Raw genomic sequence first — 16630 nt, 5'->3', positions numbered from 1 at the left:
TTCACTAACTAAGGGGGTGATGAAGGGGGGTTTGATTTATTTTTATAGCGGGTTTTTTAGCGGATTTTTATGATTGGCAGCTGTCACACACTGAAAAACGCTTTTTATTGCAAAAAATATTTTTTGCGTTACCACATTTTGAGAACTATAATTTTTCCATATTTGAGACCACAGAGTCATGTGAGGTCTTGTTTTTTGCGGGACGAGTTGACATTTTTATTGATAGCATTTTCGGGCACGTGACTTTTTTTGATCGCTTTTTATTCCGATTTTTGTGAGGCAGAATGACCAAAAAACAGCTATTCATGAATTTCTTTTGGGGGAGGCGTTTATACCGTTCTGCGTTTGGTAAAATTGATAAAGCAGTTTTATTCTTCGGGTCAGTACGATTACAGCGATATCTCATTTATATCATTTTATTATGTTTTGGCGCTTTTATACGATAAAAACTATTTTATAGAAAAAATAATTATTTTGGCATCGCTTTATTCTGAGGACTATAACTTTTTTATTTTTTTGCTGATGATGCTGTTTGGCAGCTCTTTTTTTGCGGGAGAAAATGATGCTTTCAGCGGTACCATGGCTATTTATATCTGTCTTTTTGATCGCGTTTTAACCCACTTTTTATTCGGCGATATGATAATAAAGCGTTGTTTTTTGCCTCGTTTTTTTTTTTTTTTTCTTACGGTGTTTACTGAAGGGGTTAACTAGTGGGACAGTTTTATAGGTTGGGTCGTTATGGACGCGGCGATACTAAATATGTGTACTTTTATTGTTTGTTTTTTTATTTAGATAAAGAAATGTATTTATGGGAATATTTTTTTTTTTTTCTTTATTTAGGAATTTTTTTATTTTTTTTTACACATGTGGAAATTTTTTTTAAACTTTTTTACTTTGTCCCAGGGGAGGACATCACAGATCGGTGATCTGACAGTTTGCACAGCACTCTGTCAGATCACCGATCTGACTTAGAGCACTGCAGGCTTACCAAGCGCCTTCTCTGAGCAGGCACTCGGTAAGCCACCTCCCTCCCTGCAGGACCCGGATGCCGCGGCCATCTTGGATCCGGGACCTGCCGCGAGGAAGGAGGTAGGACACCCTCGGAGCAACGCGATCACATCGCGTTGCTGCGGGGGTCTCAGAGAAGCCCACAGGGAGCCCCCTCCCTGCGTGATGCTTCCCTATACCGCCAGCACACCGCGATCATGTTTGATCGCGGTGTGCCGGGGGTTAATGTGCCGGGGGCGGTCCGTGACCACTCCTGGCACATAGCGCCGGATGTCAGCTGCGATAGGCAGCTGACACCTGGCCGCGATCGGCCGCTCTCCCCCCGTGAGCGCGGCCGATCGAGCTGGACGTACTATTCCGTCCTTGGGAAGTAGGACCCACCCCATATGGACAGAATAGTACATCCAATGACAGAAAGGGGTTAAAAGCTGGCATGCAGAGTGAGGCCAGCAGCTCTGAAAAGGAGGGATCGGCAGCACCGAAACAGGTAGCAAGAGGAAGTAGGGTGGCCAGAGGGAGAAGGTGGGCAACTGTTCTGCAGAGCACTGACACTTATCAATTTCTTCGCCAATGAGTTAGGTATTCCCGAGTCTGGTACTTTTTTAAGGAGAGTTTGTGAGACAAAAATATTGGTAAATTGCAATGCCAAGATGAGCAGGGACCTGACCACTAAGAGCCTAACCACCACCAGCATGATCCGGCATATGTCATCTAAACACCAGAAGCTTTGCATGCAAACCAGGTCGAGAGGGAGTAAGACTTGAGACAGGGAAACACTACTCAGCCCAGCCTCATCTCATCTACTCAGCATGGTTTGGGCAATAACAAGTAGGTGGATGCTGAGGAGGAGGAGGAATGGGAGCTGGTTGCTAGCACAACAGAGGCTAGAACCAACACAAGCTTTGTCCCATTACCTACTTGAATGGGCTGAGTTGGGGAATTAGGAGGAAGAGAGGGAGGAGGATATGGAGAGTCCTCATCATGGTGGAGACAGGGAAGTATTGGCTGTAGGGAGCTTGGCACATATGGCCGACTTCATGTAACGATGCCTTTCCCATGACCCTCGTGTTATAGTCATGTTGGGCAAAAAAGAGTACTGGTTGTTCATACTGCTAGACCCAGGCTACAAGGAGAACTTTCATCTCTCCTTCCTGAGGCAGAGAGGCATAAAACGGTGCTATACCAGAAGGCCATTGTGGAAAGTATGTTGAAAACATTCCCCAACTCTAGTGGCAGGGGACAAGCTTACTTGCCCAACCAAGAAGGAGAGGTGATGGATGCACACAACAGTTACAACAGAGGCAGGAGTACACTGTCAAAGGCCTGGGACAATTTCATGAAACCTGATGCCAGGGTATTTTTTGAAAAGGAGGGAAAAGCAATACCTGGCTGACCAAACCAGCATAGTCCCTAATTCCTCTGCAACCTTAATAATAATAATCTTTATTTTTATATAGCGCTAACATATTCCGCAGCACTTTACAGTTTGCACACATTATCATCACTGTCCCCGATGGGGCTCACAATCTAAATTCCCTATCAGTATGTCTTTGGAATGTGGGAGGAAACCGGAGTGCCCGGAGGAAACCCACACAAACACGGAGAGAACATACAAACTCTTTGCAGATGTTGTCCTTAGTGGGGCTTGAACCCAGGACTCCAGCGCTGCAAGGCTGCACTGCGCCACCGTGCTGCCACCTTCAGCTATTAGGTCTAAAAGCTGGACACCTGGCATGAGCTGGACACCTGTCAACAAAAAATGCAAACATGCTCACATGATAAAAATGAACAAAGCCTGGATTAGCCCCGATTTTTTGACACCAGCAAATGACAGTAGCACATAGTGTGTTTTTAATCTTTAATATTTGATTGAGGCCCACTAGTTGTTACCTTCAAGGGTCTATGGATGAACATTGTTAAAAAAAAATTCTGGTTTTGCACTGTGTGCAGAGTTTTTATGAGTGAAGAGGTACTACCACTACACTTTCTTAATATTTGAATGAGGCTCTCCTGCTGTTGCCTTTAAAGGTGTATAGATGACCCTCCTTATAGTTTTTATCTGGCTTTGCACTGTGTGCAGAGCCTTTATGAGTGTGTTAGTAGCACAACTACACTTTCTTAATAATTGACTGATGCACTACAGTTAGTGCCTACAATGGCCTATGGATGACCATCCTTAAAAAAAATTCTGGCTTTGCACTGTGTGCAGAGCCTTTATAAGTGTAGGAGCACCACAACTACACTATGCTCACAATATTTGAATGAGGCCCTCCAGTTGTTACCTTCAAGAGTGTATGGATGACCCTGCTTGTAATTTTTGATAGGCTTTGCACCTAGTGTTTAGCCTTTATGCATCTAGGAGCACAACCACATGACAATTTAAACAGAATATGAATGAGGCCATCCTTTATATCTAATACAGGGTGTATCTCAGTCCCTCTGCTATCTAATGTTTGGCAGTTCTTGCTTCTTCCTAAATTACACTGAAATATAATTTTTTTTAATTAAAAATTTCAATTTTCCGTTTTAGTTTTTCCCTCCCCTCCTTCCCAGAGCCATAACTTTTTTATTTTTCCATCAGTATGGCCATGTGAGAGCTTACTTTTTGCGGGATGAGTTGTACTTTTGAAAGACAACGTTGGTTTTACCATGTTGTGTACTAGAAAACGGGAAAAAAAATCCAAGTGCGCTGAATTTGCAAAAAAAGTGTAATTGCACACTTATTTTTTGTTTGGTTCTTTTGCTAGGTTCAGTAAATGCTAAGACTGACCTGCCATTATGATTCTCCAGGTCATTATGAGTTCATAGACACCAAACATGTCTAGATTCTTTTTTATCTAAGTGGTGAAAAAAAATTACAAACTTTGCTAAAAAAAATACACAATTTTCCAATACCCATAGCGTCTCCAATTTTTGTGATATCGGGTTGGGTGAGGACTTGTTTTTTGCGAGCCAAGCTGATGTTTTTAATTATACCATTTTGGTGCAGATACTTATTTTGATCGCCCGTTATTGCATTTTAATGCAATGTCGTAGTGACCCCAAAAATGTAATTCTGGCACAACTCTATCTGCTCAGCTACATAGAGCCGATGATCACTTCACCTCTATGTAGCTGAATTGCTGACTTGCTAAGAGTGCCGACCACTGGGTGGCGCTCATAGCAATCTGGCACTGACAATCATAGAATAGAGGCCTTTAGTTATCATACTGTCGAACCGATGACCCCCGATCACGTGTATTCCTTTACCTTTTATACCATCGGTGAGTGACGGGATATTGATGGAGGTTCTAGTCTCCTGAATGAAGGAAGCCTTAGGGTATGTGAACACGCTGCGGATTTCGCTGCGTAACCGCAGCGTTTCCGCAGCTGCGGGTCCGCAGCGGTTTCCCATGAGTTTACAGTACAATGTAAACCTATGGGAAACGAAATCCGCAGTGCACATGCTGCGGAAAAAAACGCACGGAATTGCAGCTGTTTATTTTCTGCAGCATGTCAATTGTTTGTGCTGATTCCGCTGGGGGTTTCCACCTGCTCCAATAGAAATCTGCAGGTGAAAACCCAAAGAGAAAGCCACAGCGTTTTTTCACTGCGGATTTATCAAATCCACTGCGGAAAATTCCGCAGTGTGGGCACATGGCCTTAAGGATGTTATCGCTATCATCTAGCAATCTCTCGATTCAGTGGAACACGGAATTTTGGAAACCATAACTTCCTTCAGAGACCTGATTGGACTGTTAGGGTAGGTTTCCACGATCAGTATTGGCTGCGGATTGGACGCTGCGTACAGCCGCAGCGTCCAATCCGCAGTGTCCAGATGTTACAGCATAGTGGAGGGGAATTTATGAAATCCCATCTTCACTATGTGTGCAGAGACGCATCCGGCTTGTCTGCGCAACCGGACATGCGGCGCGTCTTTCCATACTACAGCATGTCTATTTATCTTGCGGAGAGGCTCAGTCTCCGCAAGATAAATATTACCGTCCTATGTATAGGACGCAGTGATTCTGCATGGTTCAATGACCACATGCGGAATCACCATGTGTACAAAAGCTGGCAGTGCTTTGGACGGATCTGTGTCCAAAGAGCTGCCAATACTGACTGTGGAAACATACCCTAATAGCATTTAATTATACTTACGCTTTTTCTTCATTGACGCTTGAGTCCTTGATAGCTGTCTTCTGTCTCAGTGGGTCGTGTCAGTTAGTATGGGATGGTGGTGATTTTTCTTCTTTTTCCTTGTTCTTGAGATTGCATTTATATAACCTGTGAAGAAATATATATATCACATGATTAGTATGGGATAAGGGATACTTTCTTTCTTTTTCTCCCTGTTCTTGAGGTTACATTTGCATAATCCGTGAATAAATATGTATTTTATTGGTATAGTCATATTACTTCCTACATATGGGGTGAAATATTTGCTTAATTTTATTTTCTAATCAAATTCATAAGGAGCCCAACATTAGTTTATTTTTATTTTTTATTTCTAAATTAAACTTAAACTTAATATTACTTCACTTATTTATTAAGATATTCATATATCTTTTTACCTGAATTATTATTTTTTATTTTTTATATGTGATAACTGCCTTTTCTTATCTATTGATTATTTATTTATTTTTTATTATATATTATTATTATTTATTTATCGACATATCAAATCATTTAATGTACCATTAATTTGCACTAATACCACCCTTTGGGGTTCACTGTGATATTCCCCTTTTCACATTAATAATAATGGTCCTCAATATATTGAATATACACTATATTCAATAGTGTTTCCATTTATCATGTGTCCGTCATTCAGCAGGTTTTCTTCTCGCATGGCAATTTCTACTCTCTTTTAATAAGACATGCCCCCCGCAAACTCCTCGCCACTCTAGACAGCGATATGTTCTCTATATTTCAGGACTCAGCCTGCGCATGCCCTGCTTGGAGCTTCTCTGTGACTTCTGGCCCCGTGCATCATGTGACGTGAGCGTTCCACGTTTGCGTTCCAAGCACGGAGGACCGGAAGTCACTACATAGACATGAGCGGCTCGGCGAGTGGTGCATGTGCGATAATAAACTGAGCTGCTGACATAGGAAACAGCTGAGGGCAATTCAAAAGACACTTTTTAGCCCCTTTCCGACGTCGGGTGTCACAGTACGCCGATGTCGGACTCCCTCCCTTTAATGTGGGCTCCAGTGGTGAGCCCACATCTTTCCCAGGACTTGTCAGTTGTTTTGAACAGCTGATATGTGCTCGCAATAGCCGCAGGTGGAATTGCGATCCACCCATGGCTATTAACTAGCTATTATTCTGACAGCGTCATTTAAATCGCGCTTCCGGCCATTGGGCCGGAAATACGCGCACTAGTGACCCCTGTGACGGTAACAGGGCAAAATACTTAGATACTTGGTGCAGTGCCTCTCTGTGTAGCAACAGAGATTGGTACTCAGTATTCCGATCACGCTGTGTGGCGTTAACTCAGCGTATCTAAGGAATACGCTCGCTGCTTGGTTCCATCATTGTTCACACTAGCAGCAGGTTACACCTCTGTATGGTGGACCCTGGGTTGTGATTGCACTTTATTTTATATTTTATCTAGTGCAATCCACCAAACCCAACAGGATGTCTTTAAAAAGGAGCTAAAACCTAGTCTCATTGAGACCTTAGTGGTACAAGGGTACCAAGCTGATAGATCCATCTATTTTCCTCTTGGTACTTTTCTAATTTCCAGCTGTATTCCTCTTCCTTTTATACCATTGCTGGGTGATGGGATATTGATGGAGGTTCTAGTCTCCTGAATGAAGGAAGCCTTAAGGATGTTATCGCTATCAACTAGCAATCTCTCCATTCACTGGAACACGGAATTTTGGAGACCTGATTGGACTGTTAAAACATTTAATTATACTGTAACATACGCTTTTTCTTCATTGACACTTGAGTCCTTGATAGCTGTCTTCTGGTCTCATTTGTTCTTATGTTTCTCCCTGGTCCTGTCCTGTTATGTCGTTCTGTCAGTAGTTTTCCCTTCAGTGTTAGGCTTAGTTCACACTGCGTTAGCAGCAGCCCGTTCAGCACATACGCTAATGGGCAGCTGCTAGCGCAAGTGCCGGCGTCTTCATCCCGCTAGCGCAGATAGAGCTCTGCTAGCTCTATCTGTGCTAGCAGTGACGGACCCAGAAACGCTGCAGCCCGCGTCTCGGGTCCGTCACTCAATGACGGCACATTGCTAGCGCACGCCCATTGTGGGCGTGCACTAGCGATGCGTCCGCCATTGCATTCAATGGCGGCGTTACCGGACTACGTTACACCGCGTTATGCCGCGGTGTAACATAGTCCGTTAAACGGGTCACACTAACGCAGTGTGAACCCAGCCTTATGTGGGTCGTGTCAGTTAGTATGGGATGGTGGTGATTTTTCTTCTTTTTCCTTGTTCTTGAGATTGCATTTATATAACCTGTGAAGAAATAAATATATCACATGATTAGTATGGGATAGGTGTTATTTCCTTTCTTTTTCTCTCTGTTCTTGAGGTTACATTTGCATGACCTGTGAATACACATGTATCTTATTGGTATAGTCATATTACTTCCTACATATGTGGTGAAATATTTGTTTAATTTTATTTTCTAATCAAATTCATGAGGGGCCCAACATTAGTTTATTTTTATTTTTTATTTCTAAATTAAACTTAAACTTAACATTACTTCACTTACTTATTAATATATTCAGATATCTTTTTACCTTATTTTTTGTCTTTTTTTATATGTGATGGATGCCTTTTCTTATTTATTGATTATTCACTTTTTTATTACATAATATTATTATTTATTATTTATCGGCATTATATCAAATCATTTAATGTACCATTAATTTGCACTAATACCACCCTTTGGGGTTCACTATGATATGAGTGGCTCGGCAAGTGGCGCATGCGTGATAACAAACTAAGCTGCTGACGTGGGAAACGGCTATGGCGATTCAAAAGACACTTTTTAAAGGGCAAAATGCAACCATTACACACATGCTCCCAAATGGAAGAAGCCTGTTAAGTGAAACGGCGCTGTCGGGATGGTAGCAAAAGGCACATAGTGCAGCACATCTTTATCAATGTAAGTCAACTTTTACTAATTATGCAAATTGTCTCTTCAGAGAGGAAGAGAGCTAGAACTCTAGTGCCACCTATTGGAAGGTAGCAATCTTACAAGTCAATGTTGACCCTTTAACGAGCCTTGTCACATGACTTAGAATAATAGCCAAACCAGAGTCTCAATTTGCAGACACTGTGTTTCGGGGTACTGCCCCTCGTCAGTGCAAAGAGGAAATCTGGTTTGGCTGTGTGAGAGGCGTCAGACCGTTATCCTTGGATAGTACCCAGAAACACAGTGGCGTTAGCCACATTGGAGGAACTGGCGGTTGAGCATAAAAGTTCACAAGTGAGTAAGATACCAGCTTCCCTAAAATTAAAATCTCAGAAATTTCCTCCCCTTTCATCTTGCCCATCTATTGACATTTTTGTCAAGATGGTAAGTAATGACTTTTTGAACATCCCTAAGTACTCCACTTCAGACAATCTTACTTGTGATGAAAGAGTGAGCCTCAAGAGGCTCCAGAGTCTACAAGACGTGGTCTTTAAACCAGCGGATAAGGGTGGGAATGTGGTGGTTTGGCCCAAATCCATGTATGAGGCAGAGGCCTTTCGACAGCTGAAGGATATTAAATGCTATAAAAAGATTACATTTTTACATAGTTACATAGTTACATAGTTATTAAGGTTGAAGGAAGACTGTAAGTCCATCTAGTTCAACCCATAGCCTAACCTAACATGCCCTAACATGTTGATCCAGAGGAAGGCAAAAAAAACCCATGTGTCAAAGAGTAACTCCACCATGGGGAAAAAAATTCCTTCCCGACTCCACATACGGCAATCAGACTAGTTCCCTGGATCAACGCCTTATCAAGGAATGTAGTGTATATACCCTGTAACATTATACTTTTCCAGAAAGGTATCCAGTCCCCTCTTAAATTTAATTAATGAATCACTCATTACAACATCATACGGCAGAGAGTTCCATAGTCTCACTGCTCTTACAGTAAAGAATCCGCGTCTGTTATTATGCTTAAACCTTCTTTCCTCCAGACGTAGAGGATGCCCCCTTGTCCCTGTCTCAGGTCTATGATTAAAAAGATCATCAGAAAGGTCTTTGTACTGTCCCCTCATATATTTATGCATTAAAATAAGATCACCCCTTAGTCTTCGTTTTTCCAAACTAAATAGCCCCAAGTGTAATAACCTATCTTGGTATTGCAGACCCCCCAGTCCTCTAATAACCTTGGTCGCTCTTCTCTGCACCCGCTCCAGTTCAGCTACGTCTTTCTTATACACCGGAGACCAGAACTGTGCACAGTATTCTAAGTGTGGTCGAACTAGTGACTTGTATAGAGGTAAAATTATGTTCTCCTCATGAGCATCTATGCCTCTTTTAATACATCCCATTATTTTATTTGCCTTTGTAGCAGCTGCCTGACACTGGCCACTGAATATGAGTTTGTCATCCACCCATATACCCAGGTCTTTTTCATTGACGGTTTTGCCCAGAGTTTTAGAATTAAGCACATAGTTATACATCTTATTACTTCTACCCAAGTGCATGACCTTACATTTATCCCCATTAAAGCTCATTTGCCATTTATCAGCCCAAGCTTCTAGTTTACATAAATCATCCTGTAATATAAAATTGTCCTCCCCTGTATTGATTACCCTGCAGAGTTTAGTGTCATCTGCAAATATTGAAATTCTACTCTGAATGCCCCCTACAAGGTCATTAATAAATATGTTAAAAGAAGAGGGCCCAATACTGACCCCTGTGGTACCCCACTGCTAACCGCAACCCAGTCCGAGTGTGCTCCATTAATAACCACCCTTTGTTTCCTATCCCTGAGCCAGCTCTCAACCCACTTACACATATTTTCCCCTATCCCCATTACTCTCATTTTATGTAACAACCTTTTGTGTGGCACCGTATCAAAAGCTTTGGAAAAGTCCATATACACTACGTCCACTGGGTTCCCTTGGTCCAGTCCGGAACTTACCTCTTCATAGAAGCTGATCAAATTAGTCTGACATGAACGGTCCCTAGTAAACCCGTGCTGATACTGGGTCATAAGGTTATTCCTCTTCAGATACTCCAGTATAGTATCCCTTAGAATGCCCTCCAGGATTTTACCCACAGTAGAGGTTAAGCTTACTGGCCTATAATTACCGAGTTCAGTATTTGCCCCTTTTTTGAATATTGGCACCACATTTGCTATACGCCAGTCCTGTGGTACAGACCCTGTTATTATGGAGTCTTTAAAGATTATAAATAATGGTCTATCAATGACTGTACTTAGTTCCTGCAGTACTCGGGGGTGTATCGCATCCGGGCCCGGAGATTTGTCAATTTTTGTGATTTTTAGACGCCGCCGTACTTCCTGCTGGGTTAAGCAGGTAACATTAAATTGGGAATTATTATCACTAGTCATATTGGCTGCCATGGGATTTTCTTTTGTAAATACTGATGAAAAAAAGTCATTTAGCATATTGGCTTTTTCCTCATCCTCATCCACCATTTCCCCCAGATTATTTTTAAGGGGGCCAACACTGTCATTTTTTAGTTTCTTACTATTTATATAGTTAAAGAATATTTTGGGATTATTTTTACTCTCTCTGGCAATGAGTCTCTCTGTCTCAATCTTTGCTGCCTTGATTTGCTTTTTACAGAATTTATTTAATTTTCTGTATTTATTTAATGCCTCCTTACTACCTACTTCCTTTAATTCTCTAAATGCTTTCTTTTTGTCCCTTATTGCACCCCTTACAGCTCTATTTAGCCATATTGGTTTCCTCCTATTTCTAGTATGTTTATTCCCATACGGTATATACTGTGCACAGGTCCTATCCAGGATGCTAATAAACGTCTCCCATTTTCTTTGTGTATTTTTGTGTCTCAGGATATCGTCCCAGTTAATTTCACCAAGATCCTCTCTCATCCGTTGGAAATTTGCCCTCCTGAAGTTTAGTGTCCTTGTCACCCCCCTACTACCCATCTTATTAAAGGTTACATGAAAACTTATTATTTTGTGATCACTATTCCCCAAGTGACCCCCAACCCTTATATTTGATATGCGGTCTGGCCTGTTGGTTAATATTAGGTCTAGCAGTGCCCCCCTCCTTGTTGGGTCCTGAACCAGTTGTGAAAGGTAATTGTCTCTCATAGTTGTCAAAAACCGATTACCTTTGCTGGAACTGCAGGTTTCTGTTCCCCAATCTATTTCAGGGTAGTTGAAGTCCCCCATAATAATGACTGATCAAATTTCAATTGGAACTCAAGTCCATTTTACAATTAGCTAGAGACAATGGGGTCCTCACCAAAGAGGTATATTCGGTCCTTCAGGTTGCCGAGCCATCCATTCCCACCCTTTATCTACTACCAAAGATCCATAAAAATTGCTTCAAACTCCCGGGCAGACCCATCATCTTGGGGAGGGGCAACTATTTGGAAAAAGTCAACAAATACATTGACGCTTTTTTGCAACCACTGGTGGAGTCCTTACCATCTTTTACCAAGGACACTAGTGAATTTCTTAATAAGATTGATGGGCTATGCATTGATATTGAGACACTTCTCGTAACTTGCGATATCGAATACTTATACACAAACATCAGACATACTGATGGAATCCGAGCAACCAGTTTTTTCTTGCAATCTTCATCAGTAACACCATCTTTAGCTACTTTGTTGCTTGATTTATTGCATTTTACTTTGTCACATAACTTCTTTTTATTTAAGGGGTCCTTCTTCCTGCAGCTCCAGGGTACAGCGATGGGGGCGTCTTTTGCACCTTCGTACGCCAACCTGTTCCTGGGGCTGTGGGAGAGGGACTTCTTCCTGTCAGGTCGGCACACATCTATGGACCGCGTCCTTTTCTGGGCGCGGTACATAGATGACGTCTTTTTGATCTGGCAGGGGTGGGTAGAATCATTCCATAGTTTCATGTCCGCCCTAAACCAGAATGACTACAACATTCATCTGACCTATAATTATGACAGGGAGTCGATCGATTTTTTGGATGTTAAGATCAAGCGGGACAAACAGAATTTTTTACAGACTGATGTATTCCGGAAATCGACTTCGGCCAACTCTCTCCTTTTGCCCAATTCATCACATCCCCCTTCCATGATCCGTTCAATTCCAGTTGGTCAATTTTTACGGCTACGCCGTATATGTTCAGATGACACAGATTTTACATTCAGGCTGAAGATCTCAAGAAGAGGTTCAAAGATAGGGGCTATAGCCATCGTTGCATTAAAAGGGCCTTTAGCAGGGCTAGTCATGCTCCTAGGAGTACTGCATTATACTCTTCCAAAAAGAAGAAATCTAATAATGAGATCAGGTTCATTACAGAATTCCATAGACACACTGACTTGATGTGACACTTCATGGAAAAGTCATGGCCAATTTTGCTTTTGGACCCAATCCTTTCAAAATGTCTGGGACCTAGACCCGAGATTACCTTTCGTAGATCCAGAAATTTGGGAGACTCCTTGGTTAGGAGTCACTATGTCAATGATCCACCCTCTTTTTTCTCTAATTCCAATCCAATTTCTGGCTGCCGACCATGTGGCAATTGTGTGGCCTGTCCTAACATTGTTAGGGCACAAACTTTCTGCAGTTCAGATGACCAGACATCCGATACTATTAAACATGCATTCACGTGTAACACCAAGGCAGTCATATATTACGCCACATGTCCCTGTTCACTAATTTATGTTGGTTTAACCACTTGTCCTCTTAAGGTTCGAATACGGGAACATGTACTTGGCATCATTGCTGCCAAGGAGGTTGAGGACCATGTTCTCCTTAAAACTCTACCACGGCATTTTAGGGCCTATCACAATTGTGATGCATCATTACTGAAAGTCAGAGGAATAGACACAATACAATCCAACATCAGAGGCGGCCCTATCACTAACCCACTGGCAAGATTAGAGGCAAGGTGGATTTGGACATTGAGGACTGTACATCCCCTTGGCCTTAATGAACATCTCAGCTTTGTTCCTTTCCTGTAGACCATTTGTGTCCATCTCTTTTATATATTATTATTATATTCTTCATGTTTTTAATTGCTCTTATTTACTCTTTGTTTTTAGATTGTTTCATGTGGTCCATTATATTTCTTGTGGCCTGATCCTGATGTCCACAGGTCCAACTTGGTTACACCATAGTGCCAATTCAACTGATGATCGGAGTTCATTTCATCCTTGTTCCATTTCCATTATTTATTATTTTTTATGTACATTTGTGTATATTTATACTATTTCATGTGGTTTGATGTTATCTATTTGTTATGTGCATCTTTTTGATGTATTTTTATTATTTATATTTATTATAATTCATTATTTATTATTTTTTCATAGATTATATCATGTGACTTTTATTATTATATTTATATTTTTTTTTTCACTCACTTGTTTTATATTAACATGCAATATTCCATGGTTTGTTATCCCATACACTCCATCCGCCCTATTGCCGTTTCGATTCACTGCATCCACACCATTCACATACGGCAATATTCTATTTATTTACATATATTAGGCATATTCCTTTTTATGTATTGCACGTTTGTCTATCACATTTCTATTATCCACTCTTTTTTTTTTATTATTTGCATTTTTGTTTCGATCCCCTCATCAGTATATACTTACCTATGTGATTGGACCTGTTTTGTGCGCATGCGCCGCTTGTGTTCCGGATGCCAGTGGTTGCGGGCGCCTCTATGTTACCGCGGTGATGGATCACATGATTGTGCTCCGTCACCGTGGCTGACATGACACTCGCGCCCATGGTCTCTGGATTCCTTCTGGCTGCGCATGCGCCACTTTTATTCCAGTCCGTTCTCATTGGCCACATCCTCCCTTTTAAACCCCTTCATATGACATGGACATCACAGACCCCCCTGATGAAGGATTGTATCCGAAAAAATAACACAGCAGTCTAGTGTCTGACATTATGTAGTGTCACAAGAATGCAGCAATAGGTTACAATAACTTGTCCCAGAAGACTGTTCCATAAGGTGCAGACCTGGGCTTTCCCCCACTGCTGTAAGTATCAGGGTATAGAGTGTGCTTAGTGGAGACCAGACTTCATTAGAACAAGGTACATAAGGTCTCACAATTATCTACACCCTGTAATTAATTATTCCAAACTGAAATTGTATTGTTGATTGTGGAAACAATCTTACAAAAAATAAAAAAAGAAGCAAACAGAAAGGCCATTTGAGGCGCTATTCTTGGTGACTGGGAATTAAATTGAATTGAAAATACTTAATATTTAATGCTCATTTAAACACACAAAGGTATGGTGTTCCATACCTTAGATTGGGTAGTGCTTTGGATTATTTAGTTTGTTGTTTGCAGCAAATATTGCATTTGCTTTTTCCATGGTTCAATGTAACACTTTCTTCTAGTCATCCATAAGTCACCATGGCACTGATTGAGGATAAAATAGAAGTTAATACCAGTAAGAATTGAAAAATATGAGTATTGAATTTAAATATATCTTAGTTGTACACAGAAATTATTGTGGTTAATGAAGATTCTCCTGACATTGGGTACAAGGTGCTTTTTTAAATAGACGGTTATGTAAACAATAGTTATTTTTCTAGACACAATCTTCCTCCTTTGTAAATTAATGCTTGGCAATGCATGCGGTGACAAAAGGTTGCGTTAGCTAAATCCAACAACCAGGCATTTTTCCAAAGCCTCAAAGTGAAAGGCATTTCACAAAAGAGATTCCAGATCAACACATGGCCAAAACTTCATGCTTAACCCCTAAATGCATTTCTGATCTGAAATTAACAAGATACTTTTGCAATTATAAGTGTTCTGGCTGGATACTGTAGACAACTCTGGCTTTCAATTTAAACATTTCTCAATTTCTCCTTATTTTACTCTGGAAAAGAAAATAATGGACAAAATAGAAGTATGGCACTAGTCTGAAAAGAGCCTTAAAGGAATGGTTTGGCTTAGAATTTGCTCCTATTTGAAACATTTGTAAAAAGCTATTCTCATATTAGACAGAAATGGGAGACTTGCAACATCTACAATAGAGGACAGAGACCACTGTGTATGGGCATGCATCCATACTTTCTACATTCACTTTCATGAGAGTTCTGAAACCCTCTTATCCTCATCTTTAACCAAAGCACAAAATATATGTTAGCTATAGCCCTCCCTAACTTTTCATATTAAAAAGTAGTTTTCTTATTATTCTTAGCAGGACAGGGATGATGGGTAGGCAAGAGTAGGTACTCACTTAGGGTGCTACCTCCTGCCTCTCTGGGAGGGGTGCAGTAAAAAAAAATTAGATAGTGCTGTGGTGACAGCCACTTAACACCTTCCTCCATCCGCCAGCATTCAGCACACTGGTGGATGGGGAGCAGGCACATAGGGAAGCAGTATAAGTCAGTTACTAACACCACTCACCGTCTGTGCACTGGCCAGCATTCCCTCTCTGCACTCAATTGTTTTCACATCTTTAAGATGTGAATACAATTGATGCAAGCGGTGAGAAAGGAGCAGAGGAGCTCTAATCAACACTCAGCTCCACTGGTAACTCTAGCAAGACACAGACTACTTCTGACCTGTTCCTTGTTGGAGGATGGTGCCACTCATGGGTCATCAGGTGGAGCAATGACATCACCACTATGCCTCGCCCAGTGCACACTGCTATACCAGATAGAAGAAGAGACAGTGGCTGCGGTGGATGGGTTGCCTGGGTTAGGTGAGTATAAGTTTAATTTTAAATGTTTTTATATTATTTAGCCACTGGATGACTGGCTGTATGAACATCATAGTATATGGTTAGTTGTTGTGAACAATATACTTGTCTTCTCATTCTCATCATTTTGTTAAAAGGAACCTGTTACTAAAATTAATTGAGATTTAGTATAAAAGGTTAGCACTTTTGTTTTGCAACACTGGGGTCTTGTATTTAAATTCCGCCAAGGACAAGGAGAATTTGTATGTTCTCTCTCTATGTTGCATGGGTTTCCTACCACACTTCAAAATTATTATTATTATTATTATTATTGTAGCGCCATTTACTTCATGGTGCTTTACATGTGAAAAGGGGTACACATAGTAAAAAACAAGAATAATAATCTTAAATAATAAACGTCACGTCACGAGTGGTACAGGAGGAGAGAGGACCCTGCCCGCGAGGGCTCACAATCTACAAGAGATGGGTGAGGATACAGTAGGCGAGGGTATAGCTGGTCAAGTAGCGGTTTGGTGGTTACTGCAGGTTGTAGGCTAGTCGGAAGAGGTAGGTCTTCAGGTTCCTTTTGAAGGTTTCCGCGGTAGGTGAGAGTCTGACCTGTTAGAGAAGAGAGTTCCAGAGTAAGGGGGATGCACGGGAGAAATCTTGTATGCGATTGTGGAGATGAGAGGGGAGAAGAGGAGATCTTGTCTGGATCGGAGGTTGCATGCAGGTAAGTACCGGGAGACGAGGTCACAGATGTATGGAAGAGACAGTTTGTGCTTTACGGACATCATACTGTATAGGAGTGGAGGATGAGGGG

The sequence above is a fragment of the Ranitomeya variabilis genome, chromosome 6 (assembly GCF_051348905.1).
Source record: "Ranitomeya variabilis isolate aRanVar5 chromosome 6, aRanVar5.hap1, whole genome shotgun sequence".
In the NCBI taxonomy this organism is placed as follows: Eukaryota; Metazoa; Chordata; class Amphibia; order Anura; family Dendrobatidae; genus Ranitomeya; species Ranitomeya variabilis.
The sequence above is the reverse complement of the archived record's forward strand: the minus strand, read 5'-3'. Positions refer to the sequence as shown.